This window comes from Eubalaena glacialis, chromosome X (assembly GCF_028564815.1).
Source record: "Eubalaena glacialis isolate mEubGla1 chromosome X, mEubGla1.1.hap2.+ XY, whole genome shotgun sequence".
In the NCBI taxonomy this organism is placed as follows: domain Eukaryota; kingdom Metazoa; phylum Chordata; class Mammalia; order Artiodactyla; family Balaenidae; genus Eubalaena; species Eubalaena glacialis.
The window spans coordinates 88,636,652-88,649,747 of record NC_083736.1 but is presented as its reverse complement, the minus strand read 5'-3'; positions in this window follow the sequence as shown (position 1 = coordinate 88,649,747).

Sequence of the window (13,096 nt, the reverse complement as noted above, 5' to 3'; positions counted from 1 at the left end):
ATGCAGGTTAATTGAATATAAATATGATGTGTATAACTATATAACCTCACATATAGATCACCACATGTATTTTGATAACCGTCCATTTGATTACTCAGAGTTCATATAATGAATATGTGATTCAGATTCTCATCAGAGATGTCTAGAAATGAAAGTTAATGCCAAATGTCAGCAGTGTTGGTAAATCAACACATACTAGTTGTCAAGCCTAATATATTACTGTATAACATGACTTCTATATTAGAGCTTTTTGTGATTTAATTTCAAGTCAAATGTCCTCATCTTGTAGAATTAGAAATAAACTAGGCTTTAAATCAATCAGCAAAGGAACTTAAAATCACACTATTCTGCAGAAGTTTATCTATTCCCCTTGCAAATATTTGTCATGAAATACTGGGATTTTTTAATATAAACTTTGTATTTTGCTGATCAGAATTTAACAGCTTAGGTCCAGAAGTATATTTCTTACTGTCTTAGATTTTATTTTACCACATGTCTAATCAGTATATACAGTATTGAACACCACTGACAATCTCTAGCATACTCTCTCTCTAGTTTCAGCAGTGTAGAAAGTGACATACTTAGCTATACATCACCTTAGTCATTTTCCTGTCTTGAGTAGATGGGATAGTAGAGCCATCACTTGGGTAGTTGGCCATTTTAAGATTGTGTCCCACTGATAATCACCAAAGACTTATAATTACATGTGCTACTAACGCTTTATAGTGCTGTTAGGGGTTTAATTTAATGGTGCTTGAAGAATCGTATGAGTCTTGTGTTGATGTCTTAAGTGCTTGAGAAGGAATTATCAGTTTACAGTACCATATTAACCAGATAAAGAAATCCCTCAGACTAGCAGAAAACAGGTAAAAATGGACAGAGTTTACAAACATTTTGTAGAGTAAAGCAAGGAGGAAGTCTTAAAATGTGTCTATTGAGTAATTTCATAAAACTTGTGAGTAAGGCAACCAGAATAACCTATACTACTGCACTGCAATATTACTGTATATTTGAAATCACTTACTTTCCTTTCTCAAATTGTATCTCTTTTACTACTGAGGCTTGAAGTAGTAAATCCATACATGGATTTTAACTGGAGATGGAGCATTTAGTAAAACATTTTCTAATAGAATCTAAATTCCTTAGCCTGACGTTCAAAACCGTCATAAACTAACCTTTACCAACCATTCCAGATTTTTTCATTTATACTTATATATGAACCTGCCATTTTAACAGAACTGGTTTATTCACTCCACTCCAGGTATGCCTGTGGAATTTCATATTTGTACATTTGTTCTCAATAATAACAACTACCATTTATTAAGCATTTATCACATGATGTGCAAAGTGCTTTTCATGCATTATCACCTGATGCCCTAAGCCTTCATTTAGATATTATCTCCTCTGTAAAAGCAGACACACTCATTCTGTATGCTTCTATAACACTTTGCTCATGCATCAGTCATTTATTTTTCACACTCTATTGTAAATAGACTATTGTGGACTAGACTACGATCCTCTTGAGAGGAAGGACCATGTTGTATTTGACTTTGAGTTGCCCCTACCTAGTACCTAACAAAGTAGGTAGGACAGAGAAGGTGTTCAATCAACATATGTATGAAGGTTATCATTAGTGAGCCACTGTGGATGATTGCTAAGGGAACATGAACAATACTCAAAGAGTTTATGTTATGGTAGAGAAAACATGAAAAATGCAAAATAACTATACTACTAGGCCAGAAGCAGTAAATGCCTTCAGAGATGACAAACTATTTGACAAGATAAGAAAAGGAAGAAATGACTTCTGATACGGTGGGGTTAGGAGATAGCTTAATGTTCATAGATTTTGAAGTCATTTTGGTCATCATTCAACAAGTATTTCCCGAGAGACTGATGTGTGTCAGACACTGTGCTAGACCCACTACGGGATAAACATAAGACATAGCCTTGCTCTCCCAGAGTACAAGTCTAGTGTGGGAGAAACATGTATAAACAGACAATTAAAAAACAACCTGGAAACACAGAAAGAGGCACAAAGTACTTTAACACCTAGGAGGATTTCTGAAAAACAACCGCAGTAGTAGCAGGCATTATGGTGTTAAGGAAGAGTTTCTGAAGGAAGTAATGGTTGAGCCAAATGGAACAGAGCTGGATTTGACCATGGTGTTAGTATTTAATGGCTGTATAACTTTAAAACCACCTGAGGGATGTATGTGAATAATAATTATAATTGCAGGGTGCTAGTGAAAGTTAAAGTAGGTAAAGCACATAAAGTAGGATGCACTTAGTAGATCCTGCTCAACAATGGTTATTTCCCTGTCCCCTCTCCCTTTTGTGAACTAAAACATTGCCTGCCATATCAGTAAACAAAGGATGTTGCAGCCGTCAAGCTACCACGTTATAGCCGCCCAGATGGTGAGCCCTGAGGGAACTCAGGAAGGAAACAAAGAATGCCTGCCATGTAGCAGTCATCAGACTGTAGCTACCCTCGATGGTGTACCCTGAAAAGACTCAGGATGAGAAAGCACAGGATGCTGGCCCCAGATAGCTGAGGTGCATAACAAAGGAATGATTTCAGTGAGCCCAGGCTCTTGCATCTTCCTATAGGTAGAAAAGTGCTAAATTCCTTAACTTGAGATATCTGGATCATTTATTAACAGTAATCTTTTTATGTTCCGACTACCTGGTCTTTTGTTGCAAAAACTCCTATATATCCTGGCCTGCCCCCCCCCCCCCCACCGCTGCCACCTTGCCTCTTCAGAATAGTTTCTCAGCGTTATCTGATATGCTGTGTCCCAGGCTTGAAGTCCTCAGAATGTCGCCGACTAAAACATAACTCTCAACTTTTACATTGTGCAATTCTTTTTTCATTCGACATTTTCCTCATCTCCACTTGTTGCTTTCATGTGTGAACATTTACATTTAGGTGCAGCAAGAATGATACATCAGTCCTCCAAGCTGAAACATACACATGATAAATTTCCTGTTTGGTAAATCATGCACTTAGGAAAAGCTTGTCAGTGAAAGCTGTAGCTATTCCTAGATTGAAGTTATTTAGAAAAGAAATGTGTCAGCTGCTGTAGAATCTACAAGTAGCATCTGAGTGACCACATTGTTTATTCTTTTAGACTAGATTATCTCCTCTTTTTTTGCTCAGTTCTTCAAAGACTCTTGGCTCCCTTGAATCATCTTACACATTTATGACCTCTGTGTGAAGTTCAAAGATTAATTGACCCCAGAGGTGTACCATCTTTATGTAAATTGAAATTTTCTATTGGGTTTCATTTCTAACAGAGCATGACTACTGTGTTAAGTGGAGTTGGTGTTAAAAGGAAGTAATCTGTTTTACTGAGAAGATACTGAAAAGGAAAAGAAATAATTCCCTGGTCAAGCACTTCAACCAGTCAATTAGTGTTGAGGCAGAGATGTTAACCTCTTGTTCTCTAACTATGAAATGATAGACTGACAATATTCATTAGTGCTGTTCTTTGAAGAAGGCTGCAAAAAAGCATTCTCACCCTGGACATAAGCAATAAAGTCTGAAGCCTCTTAATGACCAGTGTTCATTGTAAGCTGTGTGAAAGCTTGGTCACTGGGTCACAACAGCCCAGTTTCCTGACAACTTAATCTGCAAGTCATTACCACCTGCAAATCAGTCACAAAGGATCATTCAAATTGAAATAATACGATGCAATGGAAATCTTAGCCTTTATATTTCAGTTATTTATCATAAATGGCTTTGTTTTAAATTTTTGTTTGAAACTAAGCTGTATATTGATTAGTTTTCAACAACTCGTGAATCACAGTTCAACACAAATTACCTTAAATTGAGGCAATCAGGAAATACAGCAGACCAATTTCAGCTTAGCTGCATACATTGTAGGGAATGATGATATAAAAATTCTTGGCTTCATCTAGATGCTTCTGATTTTTCCCAAGACAAATGGCTTGTGCCCTGTGATATTCAAAAATGAAAACAGAGATGAAAGTTAAATGGTAGACTTTGGTGGTCTGAGGTGAGGCTTTGGCAAAGGAGCAGAGTAATGAGTCTGTGTTTAGTTTAGAATAAACAGACATATTCTCTGAACTAGTTTAGGAGAAGTGAAAATTTTTATCATGATGACAAAGATAATATATACCTTATTTTTCCTTTGCTGTGATTTCTGATTGAAAGTCAGGTCATCTTATATGAGAACAAACTAATTATCCAAGAGCATAATTCAAGTGTTAATGCCAGTTCCTTAAATGGTACTCATAATGAAATGATTCAAATGAATATTCAATTAGATCCACATAAAAGTAAATGTAAACCCACAGAAAATAAACGTGTGTGTGTTACTCTTCTTGGAACACATTCCTCTTTGTATGTCTAATTCCTTTTACTCCATACCCAAAAATCCACGGTGACTCCTTTGGAAACAGAGGAGAGGGGTGTTGTACTCCTGTTTTCCAAAATTTGCTACAGCAAAGTTGGTTTTACTTTTCTACTTGTGTTCTCTGTTCACTTGGTAAAATATTCCTTAGTTGATCTTATGGCATTTTTTTCCTAATCATGGGAATACAGCACAGTTCTCATTAAGTCAACAGCTAGAGGTGACCAGAGAGATTCCCTTTTAGCCTGAGAATACAGTGCCATGAGATATGTGGTTCTTCAACAAGTATTTATTGATTGCCTTCAAGATCAGCCAAGCTCCCTCCTTCTCTCCTTAAATTTTTAAAATTCCTGCTACAGCAATAAGTTATCTCAACTAGCAATAAGTTATTAATCCTTGAAGTATAGAATGCTCTCTGTATCAAATTTTTCTCTCTGACTTTGGCACTAGTCGTTGTGTTCTGATAGTGTTGTCTTTTGTGTACTGGGTCATATTAAATTCCTTAGCTTTTGTTGCAATTTTAAAACTACTACAATCCTTTCTTGACTGCAGTCTACAATGTCAGATCACAAATTGTTATAGGATGGAATTATTGAGAAGTGGCTTTCTTCATCCTTTTCAAGTTAGACTATGGATTAGACCCTTGCTACTCAAAGTACAGTTGGTATAATCTGATTTGTTAGCAATGCAGAATCTGGGGCCCTAGTCCAGACACACTGAATCAGAATCTGCATTCTAGAGCTCATGCATATGTATATTAAAATTTGAAAAGTACAGATGGATCAGTGTCTGGCATACGGTAGATGCTAAAATGAATACTTAATGGAATGAATGAATATAATAAAAATTACAAATGGGTGTTAGAAATCATACTATATTATTAGATTTAATTTAATTTAAACAACAAATAAGTATTGGAATGATTTTTTAAACTTCCAAACAAACTTTGAACATTGAAATGTGGAAATAAATTGTCAGAAAGAGGTTAGATTATTTCTGGAACAATAGCTTTACTTTTGCATAAGAAAATTGAATGAATCATAAATGTAGTCATGGATTTTACATATGAGATCATGTGCCCAGCTCCAATTTATAAATTATATTACTAAATGACAGTCTTATTAACTTTTTAAAAAATGGCACAACTTTGGAATTAATAATTATAAGGAAGATTTCTCTTTAAATGAAGTTATAGTCATTATGATATACCACCTTTCCCACTCCAATATGCGACCAAGTAGTGTCTCTGCTTTTTCTGTTGTGCCCTGTATCTACTTCCAGATTCTGGCTCTGTCCTTACTCAACAGGGATTAAAATGTATAGCATGACACTGTGACACAGAAGGGGAAGAGGACAAGCTTTTCACAAGAAACGATTGATTTAGAAAATTAAGTAGGTGATAAAATGGAATAATAAATGGCAAAAATTGATTGAGCCATCAGTAAAGTGATTTATTATTCGTTTAAAAAATACACAGATAAATCTGGTCAACCTGAAACCTTTAATGAGTTAAGTGTGAACATCTGCTCTAATGTAAATAAATAAGCAAACAAAAACAGTATGTCAAAATTATGTAAAATATTATGTGTATTAGCAAGGGATATTGAAGATAAGCAAGGTTTAAAGAATTCAACTGTCTTGTTCCTTGTCCAACATCCTTTTTAAAAGCTCTTATTCAAAATGGAATAAATTGGATAAGCAAAAACAAAATACAATGTATTGTTATGAAATGTTGATGTTCTTTTTTTTAAAGCATTTTATTAGAATATAATATATAGTATATAAAGAAGAGTACAAATATAGAGATACAGTTCAATAAATTTTCACAAGCTGAAAAACTCCCTGAACCATCACCTGATGAGGAAACATATTTTTATCAGCACTTCAGATGCCCCTCCTGCATTTTTTTTTTTGGCTATGCTGTGCAGCATGTGGGATCTTAGTTCCCCAACCAGGGCTCAGACCCCCACCCCCTTTAGTGGAAGGGTGGAATCTTAACCACTGGACTACCAGGGAAGTCCCCCTAATGTTGATCTTAAAAAACATTCACAGGTGTTTTTTTTTTTTTTTTTTTTCTGGCTGCGTGGCATGCAGTATCTTAGTTCCCTGACCAGGGATCAAACCCGTGCCCCCTGCATTGGGAGCTCAGAGTCATAACCACGGGACCTCCAGGGAAGTCCCTTACAGCTTCCTCTTTTAAAGTAACTGGCACAAACTGGTTAAAACTAGTAAGGTCTTCTGGATTAAGGACTTTTTTACTAAAACTCTATGGAATTGCCTTGGATTCTAAAACATACATGGGGACATTTATGCTTTAGAAGTTAATGGACTTCCTGAAATATGTTGTATTTAAGGCCATCATATCTGTTTCATAAGGCAATCAGTATTACAACAATCATTTCTACTGATCTAAAATAAGTAGAAAATATCTGAGTTCTTGCTAATTTTTAAGGAAGGTATTGTTATTTGTGTGTAGTCTGTAAAACAGTATTAGCTGTTTTAGCACCTTGTATTTTGTATCTACAAAAAAAATGGTCAAATGCAGTTTAATCAATCAAGAATTCTTGACAATATTTTCCTGATAATATTGGTGTCTTCAGTAGGTTTCATGATGCTAATTGCGAACTGTATTTTTTTTAAACTAAGAATTCTCCACCAGTGGATTAGTGTAAAATCCATATTAATTGTCCAGGAAAAAAAAATCAGACGCATAATTAAGCATTTTAAGTCTACCTTTATATGCTCTGATTCTTAAATGGCTAAGCAATGAGGATTTTTTGACTTCTTAGAGACTGTTCACACAAAACGCACATATAAGCTGTTTTGGAAATGTCTTTGTACAGTTTCACATCATTACTCCTTTTGGTTTAACCTTTACAAATAAATGTGGCCTTCTTGTCTTTATTTGGTCAACACTTCCACTGACAGTTATGCATGTTTACTAAATGTTTTAAAGCCTCAATTGCCTGGAATATTCAGGGCTAGACATTTTGTTTACTTTGAGTTCCTGGGAAAGCTAGGGGTTAAATAAAAAGAAAATATTTTATTGTATAACTTGTTATTGAAAATACTTGTAAAATGTATTCATCTGATGTCTGGTCCTAGAGAGCTCTGTATGCTGAAGACAATTTCATATGTCTTTCTTTGCCAGTTGAATGACTTGTAGGGACATCTGAACATCAATGATTCATGTGCAACACTATACATCTCAAGAGATTAGAGGATTGGGCTAAATTTGTACTGACCCTGGATCTCCAGAGCTTTGACCAAATTGTGTATATTTTATTTGACATGCAATAAAAGAGGACTCTGTGTGTGTGTGTGTGTGTGTGTGTGTGTGTGTGTTTGAGAGAGAGAGAAAGAGAGAGACAAAGAGAGATTGAGCTCTAAACATTCTTCTTTTCCAAGTCTGGAATAGGATCTTTCACTTATCTGTGCATATTTTAAGGAAAATATATCCCAAACTAAGTATTTTGTGAAAAAATTATAGCCAAATATGCTAGAATAATAAAGGTCATTTATCCCTTTTGGGGGATCTAAAGGTTAACTTTTAAAAAATGCAATAACCAAGAAAATAATCTTGCTTAAAACCTCATCAAAAAGAATAAAATACCAGGAGCAAACGTAACCAAAGAGGTGAAAGGCCTATACTCTGAAAACTCTAAAACATTGATGAAGGAAATTGAAGAAGATACAAAGAAACGGAAAGATGTCCCATGTTCATGGATTGGGAGAATTAATATTGCTAAAATGTCCATATTACCCAAGTAATCTACAGATTTAATGCAATTCCTATCAAAATACTTATGACATTTTTCACAAAACTAGAACAAATAATCCTAAAATTTATATGGAACCACAAAAGACCCCAAATAGCCAAAGCAATCACAAGCAAAAAGAACAAAGCTGGAGGTATGCTCCCTGACTTCAGACTATACTACAAAGCTACAGTAATCAAAACAGTATTGTCCTGGCCCAAAAACAGACCCATAGGTCAATGGAACAGAATAGAGAGCCCAGAAATAAATCAATGCACTTATGGTCCATTAATCTACAACAAAAGAGGCAAGAATATACAATGGGGAAAAGACAGCCTCTTCAATAAATGGTGTTGGGAAAACAGGACAGCTACATTTAAAACAATGAGATTAGAACATTCTCAAACACCATATACAGAAATAAAATCAAAATGGATAAAAGACCTAAATGTAAGACCAGAAACCATAAAACTCCTAGAGGAAAACATAGGCAGAAACCTCTTTGACATAAATTGTAGCCTTATTTTTTTGGATCTGTTTCCTAAGGCAAAGGGAACAAAAACAAAAATAAACAAATGGGACCTAATTAAACGTAAAAGCTTTTGCACAGCAAAGGAAACCATCGAGAAAATGAAAATGCAACCTACTGAATGGGAGAAAATATTTGCTAATGATATGACTGATAAGGGGTTAATATCCAAAATATATAAAAAACTCATACAAGTCAATATAAAAAAAAAAACCAACTGATTAAAAAATGGGCAGGAGATCTGAATACACATTTTTCCAAAGAAGTCATACAGATGGCCAAGGGGCACATGAAAAATGTTCAACATCGGTAATCATCAGAGAAACGCAAATCAAAACCTTAATGAGATATTGCCTCACACCTGTCAGAATGGCTATCATAGAAAGGCCACAAATAACAAATGTTTGAAAGGATGTGGAGAAAAGTGGACCCTAGTACACTGTTGGCAGGAATGTAAATTGGTATAGCCACTATGAAAAACAGTATGGAGGTTCCTCAAAAAACTAAAAATAGAACTACCATATGATCCAGCAATTCCACTCCTGTGTATATATCAGAAGAAAATGAAAACACTAATTTGAAAAGATACATGCATCCCAATGTGCATAGCAGCATTATTTACAATAGCCAAGATATGGAAGCTACCTAAATGTCCATCAACAAATAAATGGGTAAAGAAGATGTACACACACACACATATGCACATACACACGCTCACTCATAATGGAATACTACTCAGCCATAAAAAAGAATGAAATTTTGCCATTTGCAACAACATGGATAGAACTGGAGGGTATTATGCTTAATGAAATACATCATACAGAGAAAGACACATACTGTATGGTATCACTTATATGTGGAATCTAAACAATAAAACAAACTAGTGAATATAGCAAAATAGAAGAAGACTCACAGATATAGAGAACAAGCTAGTGGTTGCCAGTGGGGAGAGGGAAGAGAGGAAGGTCAAGACAGGGGTAGGGGATTAAGAGGTACAAACTACGATGTATAAAATAAGCTACAAGGATATACTGTACAGCACAGGGAATGTGGCCAATATTTTATACCTTTAAATGGAGTAAAATCTATAAAAATATTGAATCACTATGTTGTACACCTGAAACTAATATAATATTGTAGATCAACTATACTTCAATTTAAAAAAAAATGGAAGAACCAGTGTTGAATTCTAGTTCTCAAGTATCAGTCCATAAAAAATTTTTACCAAAGCTAGATAATAATAAAAGCAACACTTCTTGCTATGAGGTACACATTTTAAGTTTTCTTTTCATATGTATTTTCATTTTACTGTTAAAATTTTACATTTAAAAAGGCATTTTTTTCTTTACGACCATATAAGTAGACTAACTCTGCCCATTATTATCTGCATATATGACTATTCAGTTTTATGCTCTAATATCCTTATGGATTGAATATTGTCTAGCAATAACTTGCCCAAATTCATAACCATTCCAATATTTTAAAATTATGCTCTTTTTATTGTTTTTGGATTTCCCCATTTGTGGTTGGTCTAGTCCTATTTTGGTTTCATTGCTTTCTTAAAATTGTTTGCTTCTTTTCATTTAAGTTCATTAGGTAAACTTCTTTCTTCCCCCGACTTTGTTTTTTTTGGGGGGAAAAAGATGTTTTAGGTTATTTTATATTCAAGAATTTTCAGCATATACATAATGTCTGTATCTGAATATGGTGAAAGTTGTATTATATCATAATATTGGTGCTTAATATTTAAGAACACCAATCTATAGTTTGATATAGGCAATTTATGAAAGGGAGATTAGTCAGTTTTAGTTTTTTTCTTTTCCTATTTAAATATTCATTAGCCTGCTTTTTCTTTAGAATTTCTGGTGTATTTGCAAAAATCCCTTTTTTTATTTCCTTTATAGGCCTCTTGACTTGAATGAACTCCTTTTTCTTCTTTTCCACCTTTATCTATTTCTAGGCAGGCCTTGACTAACTGGATATTTATGTTCTGGTTTCTCCTCACATCTCTGCTTTCAATAAGGATCCTCTTTACATTGCTACAGTGTGGCTAAACTCAATCTCCTTGTTTGTTTTCTTATTCCATTCCATTCACAGAACTAGTGGCAATGTCTCATGAAACCAGAATGACTCTTATTTTCTTTTATTTTTTTAAGTTGGTGACTAATTACCACATTTTATATGATTCTTTATTTTTAGCTAGATCAATTATTCCCAACTCTTTCTTTTAGGTTTCCTCTTTTCTCAACATATTTTCGTTTCATATGTCCTTGTTTTTCTGTGCTTTACAAACTAGCTGTAGTTATAAACCCTGTAGTCAGGGTTCACTGAGTCTGAGCTTCCTTCTCTATACAGTCTCAATTGCTTTTCTTTTAAAATGAAGAAATAAATCCAAGTTTTACATCCTTTGATCCTTAATACTCCATTTACCTGTAATTGCTACCTTAGCATTTCCTCATAAATTCTGCATCCGGTCAGTCATTTTAGGCACCTTAGTACTTTATCCAGACAGTATTTTCTACTCCCACCACCAGATTGTCAATGACACGGAGAATACCCAAACTTTATATCAGCCATATAAAGGCCATCATAATAGTTTTGGACCTAAATACATAATATTTATGAGGTAAAGTAGCCTACAGTGTCAACCACATCATTGTGTGGTTCAGGTAAGTATGCCGGTGGTTGAACTATGTCAGTATCCATTTCAAACCATTTCAAACCATTTCAAATCCATTTCAAATCCATTTCAAATCCATTTCATAATTGCAATCATGCTTTTTAAAACATTATAATTTAGTAGGCAGATGTAATCTGTGCAAGGGCAAATTGAAAGTTAGTGATATATGGAAAAAAAAACACTGGATTCCTGATTCTCCATCTAGGTGACTATTCTCATCAATAGAGGCAGCAAAATAGACAATAAAGTAGAAAGTGCCCTAAACTGAGACCCCAGATGCCTTGGCTCTATAGTCCTAACTTGATTACTTAATTGCTGTGTTTCAAGTAAGCCACGTTCCCCTTTTGTACTTCAGTTGGTATTAGGTAATTGAAATAGGCAATTCTGCAAGTGCATTCTAGCTCTAAATTTTTGTTTTTCTATAAGAGGCGGAGACTGGAAGGGGCCTGGGATCAACCTTGGTTTCTGATTGAATAAATGGCTCATAAATGTCAATTTCATAAAGAACTACTGTTGGATTGAGGGTTCTGGGAGAGGTGTAGGGATGAGTCATCCTCTTTAGATATGTACTTTGGATTCAAATATTAGGTGAGTCAAGAGCTATACACTCTTACCAGATAAATGTTTGCCTTCTGGAAAATTAGCCTTTTAAATTAACTGGGCATCTACTCTACACTGCTCTGGAATTTACCTCTCATGGTTTATCACTTTCTTAAAAGTCAGCTTATCCTACTACGGCTTGTGAGCCATTAGATGTCATTGGTTCCTTAAAGATTCAGGCCTAACAGCCGTAATTCCTTCTAGTGTCTCAATTAGATATTCTTAACTTCATAATGTTGCTGGGTGCTGCTTCACAGATGTTATTATTCAGCCTGAGGATAGATACATTTTAGTATTAAATGATCTGATCCCTTTAAATGATGACATTTGGGGGATTCTTGGGTCTATTAGATCTGTTACTGTGATTGTGATTTATTAGCCAAATTTATTTTCTATGTCTCTCTAGCTCATGACATTTGAAAAATAATATGGCTACTAATTATTAAAATTTTGTTCAACTTTACTGCCATATTTAGTATAACCCAAGGAAGAAAGGATCAGAAATGAAATGTGCATCGATGTGCTTGCCGATCCTTTCTAAAAAGGGCATTTGTCTTGCAGTGCACCAACCAGCTCATCAATGTAAGTGTAGAAACTTTAATGGTAGTATCAATTGCATCAATAAACATTCTCGGAGTCCACTTAGAATCATTCCCACAATCTTGCTAGTTTTTGACAGCACTGTTGAAACAAATTGCTGAATTGAAAACTACTACCTATTATGACATGAAGTCATCTAATAGGTCATTGGAGCATTGAGTACGTTAATAGAAATTTCAAAAGCATATTATGATTCTTACTAATTGAGTACCAAAAAGTTGACCTTACATGGTGGCTCTTTACCTAGAAAAATAAACTTCTTATAAAACAGGATTGGCTCTATTGTATTTAGCATGCCCTAGATTACTGAAATGTTTGGCAGTGTCTCTAAGACTATCAATAGTAATAACAATAAGGAAATCTGGAGATGTATCTGACTGTTTAAAAAATACACCCACAGGAAATGATAGCATTCCCTTTCTGTATTTATAGGGAAGAAATGTTAAATAGCCCAGTAACCACAGATCTGATATTAGTTAGAAGGGATTTTGAATAAAGAAATGAGTAAGCATTAGGCAAATACTATTTTCAGTAAAACTAGTTAGGAGAAAGATCA